The sequence below is a fragment of the Symphalangus syndactylus genome, chromosome 4, assembly GCF_028878055.3.
Source record: "Symphalangus syndactylus isolate Jambi chromosome 4, NHGRI_mSymSyn1-v2.1_pri, whole genome shotgun sequence".
Classification (NCBI taxonomy): domain Eukaryota; kingdom Metazoa; phylum Chordata; class Mammalia; order Primates; family Hylobatidae; genus Symphalangus; species Symphalangus syndactylus.
In genome coordinates, this window is record NC_072426.2 from 119,746,026 (window position 1) to 119,766,785 (window position 20,760).

Consider the following 20,760-nt stretch of genomic DNA (forward strand, 5'->3'; position numbering starts at 1 on the left):
GGGATTACAGGCGTGAGCCACCGCACCTGGCCAGCAAGGCTTTTAAAATACAGTGTTTAATTCTTATGACATAATTTATGGTGATTTTAAAATAATAACCTGTTATGTGGGTGGCACTTCTTTGTTAATATTTAGAGATTTGTGAGGCTTCAGGAAATATTCAACAACAAATACATTTTTTTAAACCATTGTTGGGGGGAGGGGGGGTACCTTAAAGTCCTCAGGGAAAACCAAACTTGTATGGAGAAGGTCTTCGCATTTTTAATTAGGATTGCAGTTTGTATTAAACAGAATCATTCAGGGTTCTCCCGAAATTTCCTGAAAAGCAAAGCTGAATGGGGAGCACAACCAGAAGGAGAGCACAGTCACTGGAGAGGTTAATGGCTTCTAGGAGGGTACAAACAAACCCCTCTGGCAAGATCCTGGCATTTTTCCTATGACGTACATCTTCTAACCCAGTCATCATTTCTCCAACTCTGGCCTTTCTTATGCTCCTAAAATAGTAACATAGGGATGATGTAAAGAGGCACAAATGGTTGGTGAAGGCAGGAAAGTGGTCAGGAGAGGTAGAAGCTATTGCTGGTGTCCAGAGAGTTTGGAAATTTAACTCAGTCAGCAGTTGCAAGAAGATGCCAAAGGGCACATGGGAAATGCTTCCTTGAAAGCAGCACCAGGGAAAAGTAAGAGAAAACAAAGGACACTAGGATCCATGGAGTTAGTATCCTTCTACTTGAATCTGCATACTATCATCAAAATCAACCCAATTATTCAGTAAACAGACATTTGATGAATTCCTACTGTGTATAAAAGACAGTGAAATATTTTCTTATTGTAAGATATGATCACCATCCTCAAGAACATTTCAACCTATAAAGGAGTATTAGCATGTATAAAACCCAAAGCTTATTTATTTATGTATTTATTGGGTCTTCCTCTGTCACCCAGGCTCGAGTGCAGTGGCATGACCATGGCTCACTGCAGCCTCAACCTCCCAGGCTCAAGCAATCCTCCCACCGTGGCTTCTTGAGTAGTTGGGACCACAGGTGTATGCCACCACACCCGGCTATTTTTTAAATTTTTTTGTAGAGATAAGGTCTCACTATGTTGCCCAGGCTGGTCTTTAACTCCTGGCCCCAAGTGACCCTCCTGCCTCGGCCACCTCCCAAATGCTGGGATTACAGACATGAGTCACCACACCCAGCCCAAAACAACTTTAAAAGAAAACAAAGGCATTCCTTTAAAATCAAACTTCCTTTAAAATAGAATTTATTATTTACTCCATGATGGGCTATGTTTGGGGCAGATATATAACTATGCAATGTGGAATGGCTACGCTTGAGGTAGATGTATAAATATGTTCTGACAACAGGCAGCATACAGAGCTTGCAATATTATTTGGTGAGAGAAGAAGGATGTAAAAAAGTTGTAATTCTTTGACTATTTCTCTCCTATCTCATGGGCTTATTGCTTCCTTTAATGTCTTTTCTTCAAAGTCTTAACAACTTAACAACTATTGTTCAAACTTAAGGCATTATTTTAAATGCCACTTTTAAAGAATGTTCTCAGTTAGAACTCCTCTTGAAATATCCCTAGGTATACTACTGATTCTGAGATACAGATACATATACTATATATACATATAAATGTACATATGTATATACACATATATATGTACATATGTAAATATATACACATGCCATATGCATACCCCATGTATACATAACTAAACGGGTAATATAAAGACATGCTATAAAAGAATTTTGCTGTAACTACAAAGAAGGACTGCTCAGATAGAGTTGTTTCCTTCCCTCTTTATTCTTAATATTTAAAGTCAAATGCACAATTACCTTTTCGGAAAAGAGTCTCTTTTCTGATATAACACAAGGTACTTACCTCAAACTTGAACAAAGTTTTTACTAGAGTATTAAAATGATGTTTATATATTTATATTTTTCATTAAAGAAATTCTGTGAATTCTTTTTCACCAAATATATGATAACCATACTACTAGACTATGGAGCCTATAACTAGCCCCAAACTTTCTGCATTTGCTGACTCTGAAATTCCTCTTTGCAAATCTGCAAAGCATGACTAATGCAGGCTAGCATGTTGGTATGGGAAATTCATTAGCACTAATAACAACCACCACTTCTCAATCCCTCTATGTGTGCCAGGCACTGTGCATGTATCATCTTTACATATATCACTTCATGCAATAGGTACAATGCTAAGTAAAAAACATGAAATGTATTTAAAATACAGCCCAACTATATATTGTCATTTTAAATTAGCTTAAATAAACAGATGATTACACATTAAGTATCCCTTAACCAAAATGCTTAGGACCAGAAATGTTTCAGATTTTTAGATTTTTCAGATGTTTGAATATCTGCATTATATATACTTACTGGTTGAGCATCTCTAATTCGAAAATCCAAAATCCAAAATGCATTTTCTATGAGTGTCATGTTGCCATTCAAAATGTTTTAGATTTTCAAGCATTTCCAGTTTCAGATTTTCAGAACAGGGATACTGAACTTGTACAAATAGTTACATACGTAGGGATAGTCGAAAATTTTCCTAAATTTAGGCATATACTAAAGTAACTATAGAAGCTATCTAGAACACTGGACCAGCTAGGTTTTCTTTTCCATTCAGTTTTCTTTTAGCATTTGAAGTATGGCTTCTTATAAAACTAACTTTAGAAACACACCCTAGCATTTTGTTTGAGGGACCTTTAGATCTTTAAGTTAGATAATGTCTATCTGAATATTTTTGTGTCAAATTCCACTTGTAGATGAAGTCACTCCTATTTGGTGAGGCTTGCTGAAAAGAAGGTAGGTAAAATCCTCAATCCATTGAAGTATACAGTTATACATATTAAAAGAATGATCTCATAACTGAAAATGATAGCTGTTACAACTGCAATTCAATATCATCATTATGGCAAGCATTTAATGAGTAGACACTCTATGTCACACCAAATTATTTATATTCTTTATCTTTCCATTTAAAATTCATATTATACCCATTTTACAGTTGAAGTAAATGAGAAGTAAAATAATTTATCTAAAATCAGATAGTAATTAATTAGTAGAGCCTGCATTTGAACAGGTCTAGAGACACTAAAGGCCACACTCTTTTCACTATGTTAAGGTGTCAACATTAAAAACCTCGACTAAACACAAAATGCTTGAACCATCACTTATATCAAATTCACGAACTCAAGAAAATATCCCTCTGACCCACCCAATCATTTCCTGTCCTCCATAGCCCCCGACCCCCAAAAGATAGCTCATGCAGTTTTCCAAATGTACACTAAAAATAAAGCGCAATAAAAGTGACATCTCGATACAAAATATAAATCCTTCAGCATCTTAAAAATAAACTTTTCTATAAAATATAGTGGAATAACTGAGGGACAAACATTAAAGAATAATGAACGTGCAAAAAAATGCACTGCTGTCAGCATTATACCTGGGTACAAATGTGTTAGAGCATCTTAGTTTAAAACAAATCAAGTTAAGTGCCTGTTTAGAAAAACACTTCCATGTATGGCATACATACCAGTGTTAGGAAGAAAAACAAACCCAGAAATTAATTAAGAAATGGGTAGTTTTACAGAGTGCTATAAGAAGAACTTTCTAATAAACTTTCTCTCTATACTTAGAGTGAAATCTTCCTACAGATTTCCTTCTCTCATTTACATATCTGTGCAGGCTTATTCTTTTTTTTTTTTTTTTTTCTTTCAAGCCCCTTTGCCCTTTCAATCATGAAGCATATTACTCCACTGTCAGTGCAAAGCAGTTCCTAACAACAGGGAACCCAGCTGGGATAGGAAGAGGGCAGCAGGCTCATGCATTAACATAATAATCCAACTGTGTTCCCATAGGCCCTTAGGGCAGACAGCATATTAGGTAGGCCTCCTGCGCAGACCCTGGTGGAAGCTGCCTTATCACCTGCCTATCAACCTGTGGCAGCTAGAGCTAGCTCAATAGCACCAGCTCCTGCCAAGAAGTGGTGCCCAATTACTTTACTACAAAAGACAGAAATCCATTTTTCTATGTCTGTTTAATGTACCCAATGCATTTCCTTATTTATGATTTGAATCTACATTTCTGCATCGTTTCCAGGGGATTGACTAATTGCCTTTTAACTTTTAAAGTCTAGTTGTCTAAAGGCCATTCTGCAGCAGTAGGTAGGAATGAGACTGAAATGTGGATTTCAAATATAAAAGCCCAAGTTGGTAAAAAGCAAACCACTTGGTCACCGGTTGTCTAAAGATTCCTCAATCAATATAGAGGACCAGAAGTGTGAGGAAGATCTGAATGGCAGTTATCACTATTTCCTCATGGGGATAAAAGTGAGGGTACTCCTATACCAATGTCTCTTTTAAATGTTGTTTTTAATTCTAATCCCAGCACATCCTAAGGCTCCCATAAAGCATAAACCTTTGTGCATGCTGATTGCAATAAGAAAAGTTGTGGATAGATTACTACAACTGGCTGACGAGATAATCAAAAAAGACATGTCAAAATTATTTTGTTTAATCTCAAATGACTATTGAAAACAGTTTTTTTTTTAAAAAAGGCTGACCTACTGACATCTTTTTACTGTTTGCATGTATGACACATGTTTTATTTTAATGCTGCTTAGTTCCTACAATGTTTTATCTGTGTGTGATTTTCTTTCCAAGCTACAATATATATCAAGTAAGGAAAAGCTGAAGGGTATATTCCACTAAAAATTTCTATTTACCACGTTACATAAGATCATCTTTAAAACACCTTAACAGATGTTTGAAATCATAATTCATTTCAGTGAATTAAATATAGTCTCATTCCTTGAAATTTCCCCTTAAAAAGGTTGCAAAGAAGGGGTATAATTTGACATTTAATTTAACGGGAAAAAGTGCTTTTAGAAGTATTCTAAATAACACTATTTAAAAGAGCATGAGATTACCAATTTGGCTAGGGAAACATTTTCTACTAATCAAGTATTTTTAAAAAATGAGTTTCTAGAATTCTTACATTTTTTATTGGTATTTTAATTAAAAAAATGGATCCTGCAGTCAAACAAAAGTACATTTTTCTAACATTTCTATGAATTTTAAATGTTAGGCAACCAACACTATTATTTATGGCAACCAACCTGATATACTTTATATACATTCTAATAACCAAAATTAAGTATCAAGGGCTATGGCACTGATTTTCACTGGCACAGTTATCTCTGTTACCTTAACAGTTTTTGCAACACATTAAAGAGGTGAGAGTGACCATTCTGCAACTTGTCAGTTCTTTGGATTACTCCCATACATACCAGACAGGGTTTTATATAAAGTAAATATCCTCCTCATGTTGAAAAAAGTTGTTCTTTACTGAACAACCTGAGGAAAAGTCAAATAAAAGAGAAAAAAAAAACTAGAATTTTTCCTTCCATAAGTAAATCCTGAGCTATTTAAGTCTCTAAACAATACACTACAATATATTGTTGATGAAAGTATAAATACAAAATACTAAACTCCATTTTAAATATTAATGCTTATATATGTGTTAAACAACAAAATTACACACATCTCCTTCTTGATCTTTTGGGGATTCCAGGGACTCTTTATTCTTCAAGAATTCTTACATTTTGACAAAATGTAATGCATCTTCCAAGTCATTAAGTATAGAAACTTGATTTTTTATTAAAAAACAATCAACAGCAGCCATGTGGTGACAGGATAAATAGCGGCCAGACTTTACCACTTTAATTCCTTAAAGAGGTACATTTCCAGTCTAGGGTAAACAAAAGAAAAGCATGTATATGAAATAGAAATCTAGTTATGCCATCACTAAGAACTTGATTTTATCTTAAATAGCAACTTATGCAGCTAGAATAATTTGGTCTCTAAAGGGTGGTAAAGAAGGCAATAAGGACAGAATTATAGTATGATTTCCAGCATTAGCAATTCAACTTTGGATAAGCTTAAAATTTATAAAACTTATAAAATTTATAAAACCTATAAAATTTATAAAAGTAAAGATAAATGAAGAAAATGTTATTTAAAAATTTAAGTGAGAGTAAATACAAATAGAAAATCATGTGAAAGAAACATATTTATGTTTATGTGTGATATACTAATTTTAAAATGTGCCTCCCAACCCCCACCAGCAGTTTCTACAGCCTGCACATTCCTATATTTGAAATAAGCCACATCTTCATTTTGATTGTACCAGAGCATTCCCTTCCTTCCAAAGAATTACCTAGAAAGGACCTTCCTCTTCCAATGAAAACCATTTGATTCCTAAGAACTTTATCTACCCAGTTCAATCTGGTGGTATAGCTATGGCTTCAGAGATGGTTTGCAGCTAGTATTTTTTGACGTTTCTGCCAAGGATAAGATTAAGTATGAGATATCGAAATTACACGTTAAAATAGATGCCATTTTACTTTGTTTCTTCCTGAATAGCCCTTCAGCTGTAGAGGCACATACATTTTTCCCCAGGCAAAATCCCCAGGCTAAAATAACTGAGCCTCATATCTTCAGGAAACCCAGCTTCCCAAACATGATTCTTAGGTATCTGATTATCTATCAGCTGTAGTTTCATTTTGTATTTAATCATGTAAATCTTACTTGAAAAAAAGAAAAATAATCCACATAAAACATTTCCTGTCAACCACTCATATTGAATATAATCAATGGCAATACTTAATTTTCTATTATAGCTTTTTAAAATGTTGATCTTTATTTTAGCAACAGAGTTAGAAGTCACAAGGATTCATGAACTGATCATTTTTGTTCCCCAGACATCCTTGCCTTCCAAGATTGCCCTCTTGAGCAACATGCTACGCACTGGAGAAAGGACACTCCCATTTGCCAAGATCTAATCCTATCACTTTGCAACCTCAGCCTCTTGGGCAACTTAAGCATCAAAGACCACCATTCTAAACCGTAACAGATGTCTAAACCGTAACAGATGTTTCAGAGCTATTACTCCAAACCTCAGGTGAAGATAAATATAACTTTAAATGAAAACTACAGAAATTGATCAAACAAGTAAAAAAAAATAAATACCTCAAAAAACCTTTCAATCCATCACAAACTAAAAAGAAGATTTTAAGATTGTATACACAACCTTGAAGCTTTTAAAATTAAGAGAAATTAAAACGCATATTAAATCTTCACATTCTAACAAAGCCAACTGAATTTATATTGCAAGCACATATTTTATCATAAAAAGTTTACAGATGACTACCTCAACACCCATGCAAGTACTAAATCATTATGCATTAAGCTGCTAAAGGTGTTTTTAGAAAGAGATCTGAATTGCCTGCCTTTACAATTTAGCTCTTATTTCACATCAGAACACTTCCTGCAAAGCTACAGATAGGAGATAGGATGAAGAAACAGAATTAACACCTAAAAGATGAAGAAAACTAAATAAAATATGAGAAGGTAGAGGAGGAGGCAATGTAAAAAGAAATCTACAAATGAGGAAGGTAGAGTAAGTAAAGAGTAGCAACTAGAAAACTAATACTCTTCACCTCCTTAAATTTGATAATACCTATTTTTTAAAGCACAATTAAACACTTCTCTGTAGAGTGTTGTGGAAGATATGCCACACAAAGAGATGATAGGTGCAGTAACGGCCCATGAGGTAAATAAGGTGGAGGCGAGCGGCAGGGCACCTATGGCCAATGCAAAATAAATACATTAAGAACGAAGTGGTCAGCAGTATTGACAACTTCTGAAAGACAAAATGAGGAGTTACCTTTCAGTCTTTTCTTTAGCAAATGCCCGTTTAAATTGTGTGTGTGTTTGTGTGTGTGTGCATGTGCATGTGTCTTGGGGTGAAGGGTAAAGGGGAGGCACATGTGGAGTTACCTGAAGAGGGGAAACGTAAACAGCACCCTGAGCCACAGTCTAGTGGGATGCTGGATCTCCTTTCTTTTGGACTTTAGTTCTAGAACTATGACTTGCATTGCCTCAGATCAAATCTTGCTATTAAAAAACTTCAAGGAATTGATGGAATTATGGTTTTCTCTAATATTACTTGCTTAAAGTAATCCATTACTTAGGGCTCAGGAATATTTATGGTAAAGTGACCATCACTGACTCAACTCACATTCAAAACAGGAAGACAGTTAACTAGACTGGTTTAGTGATAGCAAATGGTGTTGTTCACAGTGGGGGAAGCCAGTAGCAGAAACACAGGTGTAAAGAGTGAAAAACACAGATCACCCTTTGTCACTGAAGTAACAACAAATTCTGCTCTGAAAAAAAAATACATTTGTTTCTCCAGTTCTTTGTACAATAAGCCAGTTTTATTCTTGCTTCAATACTTAAATCTAGAAACAAAGATATAAATCAATTAATCCTTAAAAACTGCTCCGAGGAGCTTCATTTTCCTCAAGGAATTAAAAGAAGCCTTGACCACTATACAAAGAATATGAAATCTCTGCACTAAATTGCTAACACATATCTCCAATTAGATTTAAAGACATTTTTACAGCTTTTATGCCAAGTTTATATTACTAGATGCTACAGAATGTGTTATAGTGCTTAAAAGCTCTAAAGCTGACTAATCATGCTCTTGATAACAATGGTTTATGATTACATCTCAGGAAAAGCAAGAATAAGTCTTTTACACACTTTTGTTGTTACATGATAATGTTAAACAGAAACAAAAACAAGTAGCAAAGTCAACCAAAATCTTTTGTTTTCTTTTCTGATACTCTCATCTAGAGGCTAAAAACTCAAAAGTTATAATTAGATTTTTACTCATCCCTTGGATAAATTCAGCTGAAAGTTTTTAGAGGCTCTAGAATTAAGAATAACCTAAAATAGCAAATGCATTTGTATTTTCCAATTTTGTACATGTCCAATTAATGCAAGATTATATCATAAAAGCAAACAGGTAAAGGATAACAAGAATTTTTAATTAGCATTTCATTAGTAATACCAATGTGAAAAGAAAGAGGTCAACTATTAATAAGATACAGATTTCCCACCACTGGGATTTATTCTGAATTCATTTTAAGAACAGGAAGCTGTGATCTAAAAATCACCACTCTAAAACAGTTAAAAGTTGAAATACTTGTGCTTAAAAAAGATTAGGAATTTAAGAACAGCTTTTTGTACATATAAACCATGTAGTTCCTAACTATTGATGTATAATTTTAACTTAGAACCATAATGCCCATTTATTTCATGATAAATGATAACACACTTGATAGCGTATCTATTTGGGAGAAGAATAACGGCTTAGAGATTTCAATCAAGCATGAGAGTACCCTTTCACTTCTCTTTTTTGGTGTGTGCACTTAATACTACACAAAAGAAAACATATCAAAACAGAAATATACTCACTAAAATTTAAGGTTATTCCAACAAAAGGGTTAATTAGGGAAACAAATTTTCTCAGACTGTTAATAATGGGAATGACACATACTATGTGCCCATAAGTAATTCTCAGGTATCTTTGATCTTCAGCCCCACGCGGTTTCTGTTGCCTACCATAGCCTGGCCTCTGGGACTCTCTCAGAACCAGACATCTGGCTACTTTGTTGTTTTAGACTAATCTCCTCCCAGGAGAGCTCAAGAAATGACACCAGGCAAGGAGGGTCCTGGCAAGGGAAAAAACATTACACTATTAGCAGATTTCTTTTTGAGTGGACGAGAGTATCAAAATTGTTTTCAAATTTCTACAGGGGTCTTAGGAGCTCTTCTGTTCTGTGGTTTTACTGTGGCAAAATTTAAATAGGATGGACATATTATATCTTTAAGGCCCATCAATCATCTTTAAGAATTCACTGAATGTTAATCATAGAATATTACAATATGTAGCAGAAAGTTGTGCGGAAAAATACAAATCAGATTAATTCCTCACCCATCTGTGGGGTTGGGTGATGACTGATAAAACAAAGATTTTAATTGTCAGCTGAAAGGTTACACCAAAATTGTGGGACAATGTCTAAGATTTGTAAACACAGTTGCATGCTTCCCATTATGCCAAATCCCTATCCTATTTCTTCTAGCTGGGATTTTTGAAAGATTCATAGCTACTAATCTACTCAAAAGGTTTTATTAAAGTGGGCTTCTGTAAAGTGCCTCTGAGGAAAGCAAGAGAGAGCAAGAAGAAATGATATGAGCTTTAGAAATAAAAATAAAACAGTGATGTCAAGGACAAAGTGTTATATTCATAGTCACAATATCACCAATATTTTTCCCAAGAAAACAAAAATAATCATCAACATCTGAGTATCATTTTAGGCATTATTGTTCAATCTCAAAAATCTATATGGTTTGAATAAGAAAAAAAATGCCATTTGTTATACAAATAGAATATAAGCCAAATGGAAAACAGCTTAATTTGTGAACTTTGATATTTTATCCTAAAATACCAAATTTTACCTGTTTCTAACATATAATTACAGATTTGGATAATGTATAAAATCAAATGTTACCCTGCAATATGATATTTATATTGTTTTACAGGATGATACAAAACTCACCAGATTGCCAAAAAACCCAACACCCTCATCTCTGATCTATTATTAAGAGAAATTGGTCATTTTAGGTTTCAATTATCTTCGTAATAATAAAAGCATATAGCTATATAGTGACTTCAGCTTTGTACTATATTTCGTAGGTTAGCAATTCTAATACCCTACTTTATCATAACACTACCTACTCTGTTCATATCCATTATAATTAAAACAGATGAAAATGTTCAGAAGATAAATATAAGAAAGATAGTCTTAGGCAATCATAATTCATTTATGATTAATTTCCCAAGTAAATACAAAAGAATTGTGTTACAATGGAATAAGCCAGTTACAACGGGACAATATTGTATGATTCTATTTATATGAGGTTTCTAGAATAGTCAAATTTATACAGACAAAAAGTAGACTGTTACTTGCCAGAGGTTGGGGGAAGGGAGTATGGAGACCAGTTGTTTAATTAATGGGTATACGGTTTCAGCTTAGGAAGATGAAAAAGTTCTAGAGATGGATGATGGTGGTTACACAACAATATGAATGTACTTAATGCCACTGAACTGTACACTTAAAAATTATTTTACCACAATTCAAAAAAATTGTTAGAAAAATGATATAAAAACCCAAAGACAATAAAAATTCCAATATCTTTTATTTAGACTGTTGGCCCTTTGACCAAAGATGCATAAAGTTTATAAGAAGCATTATAACCATATGTTAATGTATACATTCAACATTCAAAAAACAAACAAAAAAAGCAGAATATCTGTCTCAGAATATTTTAACAAAATAGATTCCAGAAAGAATGTTTTCAAAAATTCCCCTAGATGTCTGACTTTTGTACGTAGTATAAGGCATACTGCAGCTAAATAACAAAACTAATCTTAATATTAATCTGTATTTCTAAAAGAATCCAAAGGTTAGAAAATTCAAGACAACTAGATTTTTTTATAACACCACATTGTTATTAAGTTATTAATATAAGTATTAAGTTATATTAGACTCAAAAAGTAATTCAGGTCTTCAGTAATTCAGTACCTACTAGATATCACATTATTTTAAATTATATTCAGTGTAGTTCCAATGTTAAGTGTCCTTTATTATATTCTATTATTTGAAAATTATAATCTTATATATTTTATATAAATTGTGCTTCAGTTTGCTGTATTTAAAAAATTACCCCCAAATAACAGTAGATTATACAAAGAGATGCTCATTTCTCTTTCATGTAAAAGATGTCCCAAGGTAGGCAATCCAGGGCTGGCATGGCAGCTCCATAGCCAAAAGGACCCCATGTCCTATTCTTGCTGCTCTATTGTCATTAGCAGACATCTCATGAGCCAAGAATGCTCCTCAAGCTCTAATAATCAAATCAACATTCCAGTAAGCAAAAAGGTGAAGAAAAAATGAAGGCTGGTATATAATACCAGCCTTAGTATATAAAATACTTTTATTTACATCTTAAAAGCAATAATTTAGTCACATGGCCAAATAGAACACCAGGAAGTCTAGTAGATAAATATGATATTTCAGCTGGGTGCCAGCTAAAAGTTGGGGTTCTGTTCTAAAGAGGAAGATGAGGTCGATAATTGAAAGCAACCAGAAGAGTGATGTCAGAAAGATGGCTGACAGGAAGCTGCTAGGGATCTTTCTCTCCCACAAAAAAAAAACAACAACAAAATAATGAATAAGCAACTGCATATTTACCAAAATAGCTAAAGGAGAGCACCAGAGAACAGCAAATAAACAGGAGAAATCATGGAAAGTACAAAAACCTGAGATGGCTGCACAGAAAAGGGAAGGAAACCTCAGGTCTCCTGTACACTGGAGCAGCATTCTCCCAACCCCAGAGGTGACACCGCATCCTGCCCCCCAAAGGACTCCAACCCTTCAGCACACCACAGCAGTTGTACTTCTGAGTACCACACCTGATGTGGCACCCCACCCTCGAGAATACAGAAGCTCCCCGGACTGCTGTAGCCATGCTTTCTGGGGCTAAGCAGATGCAGTAATTCCCATTCCAAGGATTCAGAGCCCTGGCTAAGCCATGCCACCCCACTCCCCAGGCCAAACAGGCACAGTGCCATGCCTACCTGGAACATAATGAGTCCCCCCAGTCCAAGCTGCTGAAACACCCCATCTCTCCAGAGAGTAAAGTCATTACTGCACTGTGCCCCACACCCCACAAGCCAAAGTGGCATCTTACCATGCCTGTGTCCTTGCTGCTGCTGCTGCTGCACTTTGTGTCACAGAACCTGGGCTATGGCCATGTTCTACCATTTCAGGATCCAGAGTCACCTCATCCCCCAGAGCCTGAGTTACCACTGTGCCTCATGGCTCCAGGTCCCAAACTGCAGCTGTGCTTTGTTCCCTGGGCCTGAGCCTCTGGAGCACCCCTTCTTCCCAAGAGTTATGCAAGTACTATGCCGTGCCCCCCAGGGGCAGTACCATAACTGCATCCCAGCCCAGGGTTTGGGCTGCTAGGGTATGCTTCAGAGCAACGGACCCCAGCCTAGTGAGAAAACTGCATCCAATCATGCCTTGGAGAGTGAACTTGTGCCTCAAGTCCCAGGTGCTAATAGTAATCTCAAAAGATCCTGAGCCCAAGAACCTGGATCCACAGCCACCCTGAGCACCTGTGCCATGAATACCAGTGCTGCTGTGGCTGCCTTTGAGCTATGCAAACCCAACACCCAAAGAGATCCTCTCAGCTAAGACTCCAAATTGTATGAAAAACAAAAACAGAAAAATCCCTAAAGTCCCTGCCCTAATAAGCTGTGAAACCACCACCACTGCCATGAACTCCTGCAGTATAGACCATAGAGGCACCCACAGTCATTACTAATACTGATCACAACTAAAGAAGCTGTACAAAGATTTCACCATTGCACAAATACACAACCAGAGCCACTATAATCTGTCCAACTGCCACCCTTAGGCTCATCTTCAGGGACAAGCCTTCCCCCAATGAAAGCCACTCTATAAAGTTTGGAAGAGGTGAGTGTGAGTGATGCAGAAGATGGGTGATTTCTACATTTCCACCTGAGGTACTGGGTTCATCTCACTAGGGAGTGCCAGACAGTGGGCACAGGACAGTGGGTGCAGTGCACCATGCGTGAACCGAAGCAGGGCAAGGCATTGCCTCACTCGGGAAGCGCAAGGGGTCAGAGAGTTCCCTTTCCTAGTCAAAGAAAGGGGTGACAGACAGCACCTGGAAAATTGGGTCACTCCCACCCTAATACTGCACTTTTCCTATGGGCTTAAAAAACGGCACACCAGGAGATTATAACCTGCACCTGGCTCAGAGGGTCCTACGCCCACGGAGTCTCGCTGATTGCTAGCAAAGCAGTCTGAGATCAAAGTGCAAGGTGGCAGCGAGGCTGGGGAGGGGCGCCTGCCATTGCCAAGGCTTGATTAGGTAAACAAAGCAGGCTGAAAGCTCGAACTGAGTGGAGCCCACCACAGCTCAAGGAGGCCTGCCTGCCTCTGTAGGCTCCACCTCTGGGGGCAGGGCACAGACAAACAAAAAGACAGCAGTAACCTCTGCAGACTTAAATGTCCCTGTCTGACAGCTTTGAAGAGAGTAGTGGTTCTCCCAGCACGCAGCTGGAGATCAGAGAACGGGCAGACTGCCTTCTCAAGTGGGTCCCTGACCCCCGAGCAGCCTAACTGGGAGGCACCCCCTAGTTGGGGCAGACTGACACCTCACATGGCTGGGTACTCCTCTGAGTCAAAACTTCCAGAGGAACAATCAGGCAGCAGCATTTGCGGGTCACCAATATCTGCTGTTCTACAGCCACTGCTGCTGATACCCAGGCAAACAGGATCTGGAGTAGCCCTCTAGCAAACTCCAACAGAACTGCAGCTGAGGGTCCTGTCTGTTAGAAGGAAAACTAACAAACAGAAAGGACATCCACACCAGAAACCCATCTGTAGGTCACCATCATCAAAGACCAAAAGTAGATAAAACCACAAAGATGGGGAAAAAACAGAGCAGAAAAACTAGGAACTCTAAAAAGCAGAGCACCTCTCCTCCTCCAAAGGAAGGCAGCTTCTCACCAGCAATGGAACAAAGCTGGACGGAGAATGACTTTGACAAGTTGAGAGAAGAAGGCTTCAGATGATCAAACTACTCCAAGCTACAGGAGGAATTTCAAACCAATGGTAAAGAAGTTAAAAACTTTGAAAAAAAATTAGACGAATGGATAACTAGAATAACCAATGCAGAGAAGTCCTTAAAGGAGCTGATGGAGCTGAAAGCCAAGGCTTGAGAACTACGTGAAGAATGCAGAAGCCTCAGGAGCCGATGCGATCAACTGTAAGAAAGGGTATCAGTGATGGAAGACGAAATGAATGAAATGAAGCGAGAAGGGAAGTTTAGAGAAAAAAAAGAATAAAAAGAAACGAACAAAGCCTAAAAGAAATATGGGACTATGTGAAAAGACCAAATCTACGTCTGATTGGTGTACCTGAAAGTGACGGGGAGAATGGAACCAAGTTGGAAAACACTCTGCAGGATATTATCCAGGAGAATTTCCCCAATCTAGCAAGGCAGGGAAACATTCGGATTCAGGAAATACAAAGAACGCCAAAAATATACTCCTCGAGAAAAGCAACTCCAAGACACATAATTGTCAGATTCACCGAAGTTGAAATGAAGGAAAAAATGTTCAGGGCAGCCAGAGAGAAAGGTCGGGCTACCCACAAAGGGAAGCCCATAAGACTAACAGCTGATCTCTCGGCAGAAACTCTGCAAGCCAGAAGAGAGTGGGGGGCCAATATTCAACATTCTTAAAGAAAAGAATTTTCAACCCAGAATTTCATATCCAGCCAAATTAAGCTTCATAAGTGAAGGAGAAATAAAACACTTTACAGACAAGCAAATGCTGAGAGATTCTGTCACCACCAGGCCTGCCCTAAAAGAGCTCCTGAAGGAAGCAGTAAACATGGAAAGGAACAACTGGTACCAGCCACTGCAAAAACATGCCAAAATGTAAAGACTATCAAGGCTAGGAAGAAACTGCATCAACTAACGAGCAAAATAACCAGCTAACATAATGACAGGATCAAATTCACACATAACAATATTAACTTTAAATGTAAATGGGCCAAATGCTCCAATTAAAAGACACAGACTGGCAAACTGGATAAAGAGTCAAGACCCATCAGTGTGCTGTATTCAGGAAACCCATCTCACGTGCAGAGACACACATAGGCTCAAAATAAAGGGATAGAGGAAGATCTACAAAGCAAATGGAAAACAAAAAAACGCAGGGGTTGCAATCCTAGTCTCTAATAAAACAGACTTTAAACCAACAAAGATCAAAAGAGACAAAGAAGGCCATTACATAATGGTAAAGGGATCAATTCAACAAGAAGAGCTAACTATCCTAAATATATATGCACCCAATAAAGGAGCATCCAGATTCATAAAGCAAGTCCTTAGTGACCTACAAGGAGACTTAGACTCCCACACAATAATAATGGGAGACTTTAACACCCCACTGTCAACATTAGACAGATCAATGAGACAGAAAGTTAACAAGGATATCCAGGAATTGAACTCAGCTCTGCACCAAGTGGACCTAATAGACATCTACAGAACTCTCCACCCCAAATCAACAGAATATACATTTTTTTCAGCACCACACCATACCTATTCCAAAATTGACCACATAGTTGGAAGTAAAGCACTCCTCAGCAAATGTAAAAGAACAGAAATTAGAACAAACTGTCTCTCAGACCACAGTGCAATCAAACTAGAACTCAGGATTAAGAAACTCACTCAAAACCACTCAACTACATGGAAACTGGACAACCTGCTCCCGAATGACTACTGGGTACATAACAAAATGAAGGCAGAAATAAAGATGTTCTTTGAAACCAACGAGAACAAAGACACAACATACCAGAATCTCTGGGACACATTCAAAGCAGTGTATAGAGGGAAATTTACAGCACTAATGCCCACAAGAGAAAGCAGGAAAGATCTAAAATTGACACCCTAACATCACAATTAAAATAACTAGAAAAGCAAGAGCAAACACATTCAAAAGCTAGCAGAAGGCAAGAAATAACTAAAATCAGAGCAGAACTGAAGGAAATAGAGACACAAAAAACCCTTCAAAAAATTAATGAATCCAGGAGCTGGTTTTTTGAAACGATCAACAAAATTGATAGACCACTAGCAAGACTAATAAAGAAGAAAAGAGAGAAGAATCAAATAGATGCAATAAAAAATGATAAAGGGGATATCACCACCGATCCCACAGAAATACAAACTACCATCAGAGAATACTACAAACACCTCTATGCAAATAAACTAGAAAATCTAGAAGAAATGGATAAATTCATCGACGCATACACCCTCCCAAGACTAAACCAGGAAGAAGTTGAATCTCTGAATAGACCAATAACAGGCTCTGAAATTGTGGCAATAATCAATAGCTTACCAACCAAAAAAAGTCCAGGACCAGATAGATTCACAGCCAAATTCTACTAGAGGTACAAGGAGGAGCTGGTACCATTCCTTCTGAAACTATTCCAATCAATAGAAAAAGAGGGAATCCTCCCTAACTCATTTTATGAGGCCAGCATCATCCTGATACCAAAGCCTGGCAGAGACACAACCAAAAAAGAGAATTTTAGACCAATATCTTTGATGAACATTCATGCAAAAATCCTCAATAAAATACTGGCAAACTGAATCCAGCAGCACATCAAAAAGCTTATCCACCATGATCAAGTCGGCTTCATCCCTGGGATGCAAGGCTGGTTCAACATACGCAAATCAATAAATGTAATACAGCATATAAACAGAGTCAAAGACAAAAACCACATGATTATCTCAATAGATGCAGAAAAGGCCTTTGACAAAATTCAACAACGCTTCGTGCTAAAAACTCTCAATAAAATAGGTATTGATGGGACGTATCTCAAAATAATAAGAGCTATCTATGACAAACCCACAGCCAATATCATACTGAATGGGCAAAAACTGGAAGCAATCCCTTTGAAAACTGGCACAGGACTGGGATGCCCTCTCTCACCACTCCTATTCAACATAGTGTTGGAAGTTCTGGCCAGGGCAATCAGGCAGGAGAAGGAAATAAAGGGTATTCAATTAGGAAAAGAGGAAGTCAAATTGTCCCTGTTTGCAGATGACATGATTGTATATCTAGAAAACCCCATTGTCTCAGCCCAAAATCTCCTTAAGCTGATAGGCAACTTCAGCAAAGTCTCAGGATACAAAATCAATGGGCAAAAATCACAAGCATTCTTATACACCAATAACAGACAAACAGAGAGCCAAATCATGAGTGAACTCCCATTCACAATTGCTTCAAAGAGAATAAAATACCTAGGAATCCAACTTAGAAGGGATGTGAAGGACCTCTTCAAGCAGAACTACAAACCACTGCTCAATAAAATAAAAGAGGATACAAACAAATGGAAGAACATTCCATGCTCATGGGTAGGAAGAATCAATATCATGAAAATGGCCATACTGCCCAAGGTAATTTATAGATTCAATGCTATCCCCATCAATCTACCAATGACTTTCTTCACAGAATTGGAAAAAACTACTTTAAAGTTCATATGGAACCAAAAAAGAGCTCGCATTGCCAAGTCAATCCTAAGCCAAAACAACAAAGCTGGAGGCATCACGCTACCTGACTTCAAACTATACTACAAGGCTACAGTAGCATGGTACTGGTAACAAAATAGAGATATAGATCAATGGAACAGAACAGAGCCCTCAGAAATAATGCCACATATCTACAACTATCTGATCTTTGAGCAACATGACAAAAACAAGAAATGGGGAAAGGATTCCCTATTTAATAAATGGTGCTGGGAAAACTGGCTAGCCATATGTAGAAAGCTGAACCTGGATCCCTCCCTTACACCTTATACAAAAATTAATTCAAGATGGATTAAAGACTTACATGTTAGACCTAAAACCATAAAAACCCTAGAAGAAAACCTAGGCAATACCATTCAGGACATTGGCATGGGCAAGGACTTCATGTCTAAAACACCAAAAGCAATGGCAATAAAAGCCAAAATTGACAAATGGGATCTAATTAAACTAAAGAGCTTCTGCACAGCAAAGGAAACTACCATCAGAGTGGGCAGGCAACCTACAGAATGGGAGAAAATTTTTGCAACCTACTTATCTGACAAAGGGCTAATATCCAGAATCTAAAATGAACCCAAACAAATTTACAAGAAAAAAAACAAACAACCTCATCAAAAAGTGGGCAAAGGATATGAACAGACAATTCTCAAAAGAAGACATTTATGCAGCCAAAAAACACATGAAAAAATGCTCATCATCACTGGCCATCAGAGAAATGGAAAGCAAAACCACAGTGAGATACCATCTCACACCAGTTAGAATGGCCATCATTAAAAAGTCAGGAAGCAACAGGTGCTGGAGAGGATGTGGAGAAATAGGAACACTTTTACACTGTTGGGAACGTAAACTAGTTCAACCATTGTGGAAGTCAGTGTGGCGATTCCTCAGGGATCTAGAACTAGAAATACCATTTGACCCAGCCATCCCATTACTGGTTACATACCCAAAGGATTATAAATCATGCTGCTATAAAGACCCATGCACACGTATGTTTATTGCGGCACTATTCACAATAGCAAAGACTTGGAACCAACCCAAATGTCCAACAACGATAGACTGGATTAAGAAAATGTGGCACATATACACCATGGAATACTATGCAGCCATAAAAAATGATGAGTTCATGTCCTTTGTAGGGACATGGATGAAGCTGGAAATCATCATTCTCAGTAAACTATCACAAGGACAAAAAACCAAACACCGCATGTTCTCACTCATAGGTGGGCCTTGACTGATGGGCAAGGCTTCAACTACTACATACAGGGGATGAGGAGGTCCTTATTATAGGTGCTGACAGATCAGGTGAGCTGACCACAAGCAGCAGAAGAATTTATCAGAAGACAAATTCCTCAAAGTAGCCTGAAGACCAATACCAAAGGAACTGTCTGCAAGTTATAGGTGGCCAGAAATCCTCCAGAGCATATAGACCAAGGCCAAAAAGTTTGTCCAGAGAATCAAAGGAGCTGACTGAAGAGGAAATATGAATGGCAAATATCCATTAGAGTTTAGTATAGTGTTTTTCAAGCTGGGGTCACAAAATCAATTTAGTGAATAATGATTGGCATTATTTTTCCAAGATTGGAGAGAAGGAAAAGGAAGAGAAGAAAAGGAAAAAGATGGAGGGAGGAGGGGAAAAAAGGCGAGGGAAAGAAAGAAGAAAGAGTGAATTATACACAGAATAATTACATTTTGGAAAACTTTTCAGTTTCTGCCTGTGTGAAGAAAGGAAGGAGGGACGGAGGGAGGGAGGGAGGGAGGGAGGGAGGGAGGGAGCGAGGGAAGGAAGGAAGGAAGGAAGGAAGGAAGGAAGGAAGGAAGGAAGGAAGGAAATCAATCAATCCCTCATTCAGAGGGCCCTGCAAGGCCAATATCTTGGCACTGGATTAAAATGCAGCTCAGCCCATTCAATATATTCAGACCATTTGTTTGGATCCAAGTGTTCTTGGCCATGAATAATCTGCTTGAAAATCTCATCGCATTAAGCAGGATGTTCTCATTAAATACCTAGAAAGACACAGCCTGGGACGGGCGTGATGTCTGTAATCCCAGCACTTTGGGAGGCCGAGGCGGGTTGATCACAAGGTTAGGAGATCGAGACCATCCTGGCTAACATGGTGAAACCCCATTTCTACTAAAAATACAAAAATAAACTTAGCTGGGTGTGGTGGCGGGCGCCTGTAGTCCCAGCTACTTGGGAGGCTGAGGCAGGAGAATGGCGTGAACCCTGGAGGCAGAGCTTGCAGTGAGCTGAGATCGCATCACTGCACTCCAGCCTGGGCGACACAGTGAGTCTCTGTCTCAAAAAAAAAAAAAAAGAAAGAAAAGAAAGACACAGCCTGTTGACTTTGTAATGCAAGTAAAGTTTAACAGAATCACTTCTAAAGTTTGTAGCAATGCAATACAGATTAAACCTGACTCCTTTGGCCTATACACTGTCCATGTTTCTTCATTTCTTTCTTTCTTTCCTATTTTTTTTTTTAAGATAGGGTCTCACTCTTTCACCCAGGCTGGAGTGTGTTGCCAGGATCTTGGCTCACTACAACCTCCACCTCCCAAGCACAAACAATCTTCCCACTTCAAGCTCCCAAGGAGCTGGGACCACAGGCACACACCACCATGCCCGGCTA

General features: G+C 37.8%; 1 protein-coding gene across 8 annotated transcripts in view; it reads right to left on the reverse strand.

Moving 5' to 3' along the window:
* SLC10A7 (solute carrier family 10 member 7) overlaps nt 1–20,760 on the reverse strand; it is a 259,532-nt gene that overhangs the window by 203,207 nt on the left and 35,565 nt on the right. Inside the window, exon 4 of one of the 8 annotated variants that reach the window (XM_063638244.1) lies at nt 5,572–5,783. The exons of the other annotated variants lie outside the window; for them this stretch is intronic. The gene's annotated coding sequence lies outside the window, so the exon portion shown is untranslated. Of the gene's footprint in view, nt 1–5,571; nt 5,784–20,760 lie in introns of those variants that run through there. 8 annotated transcript variants of the gene reach the window in all.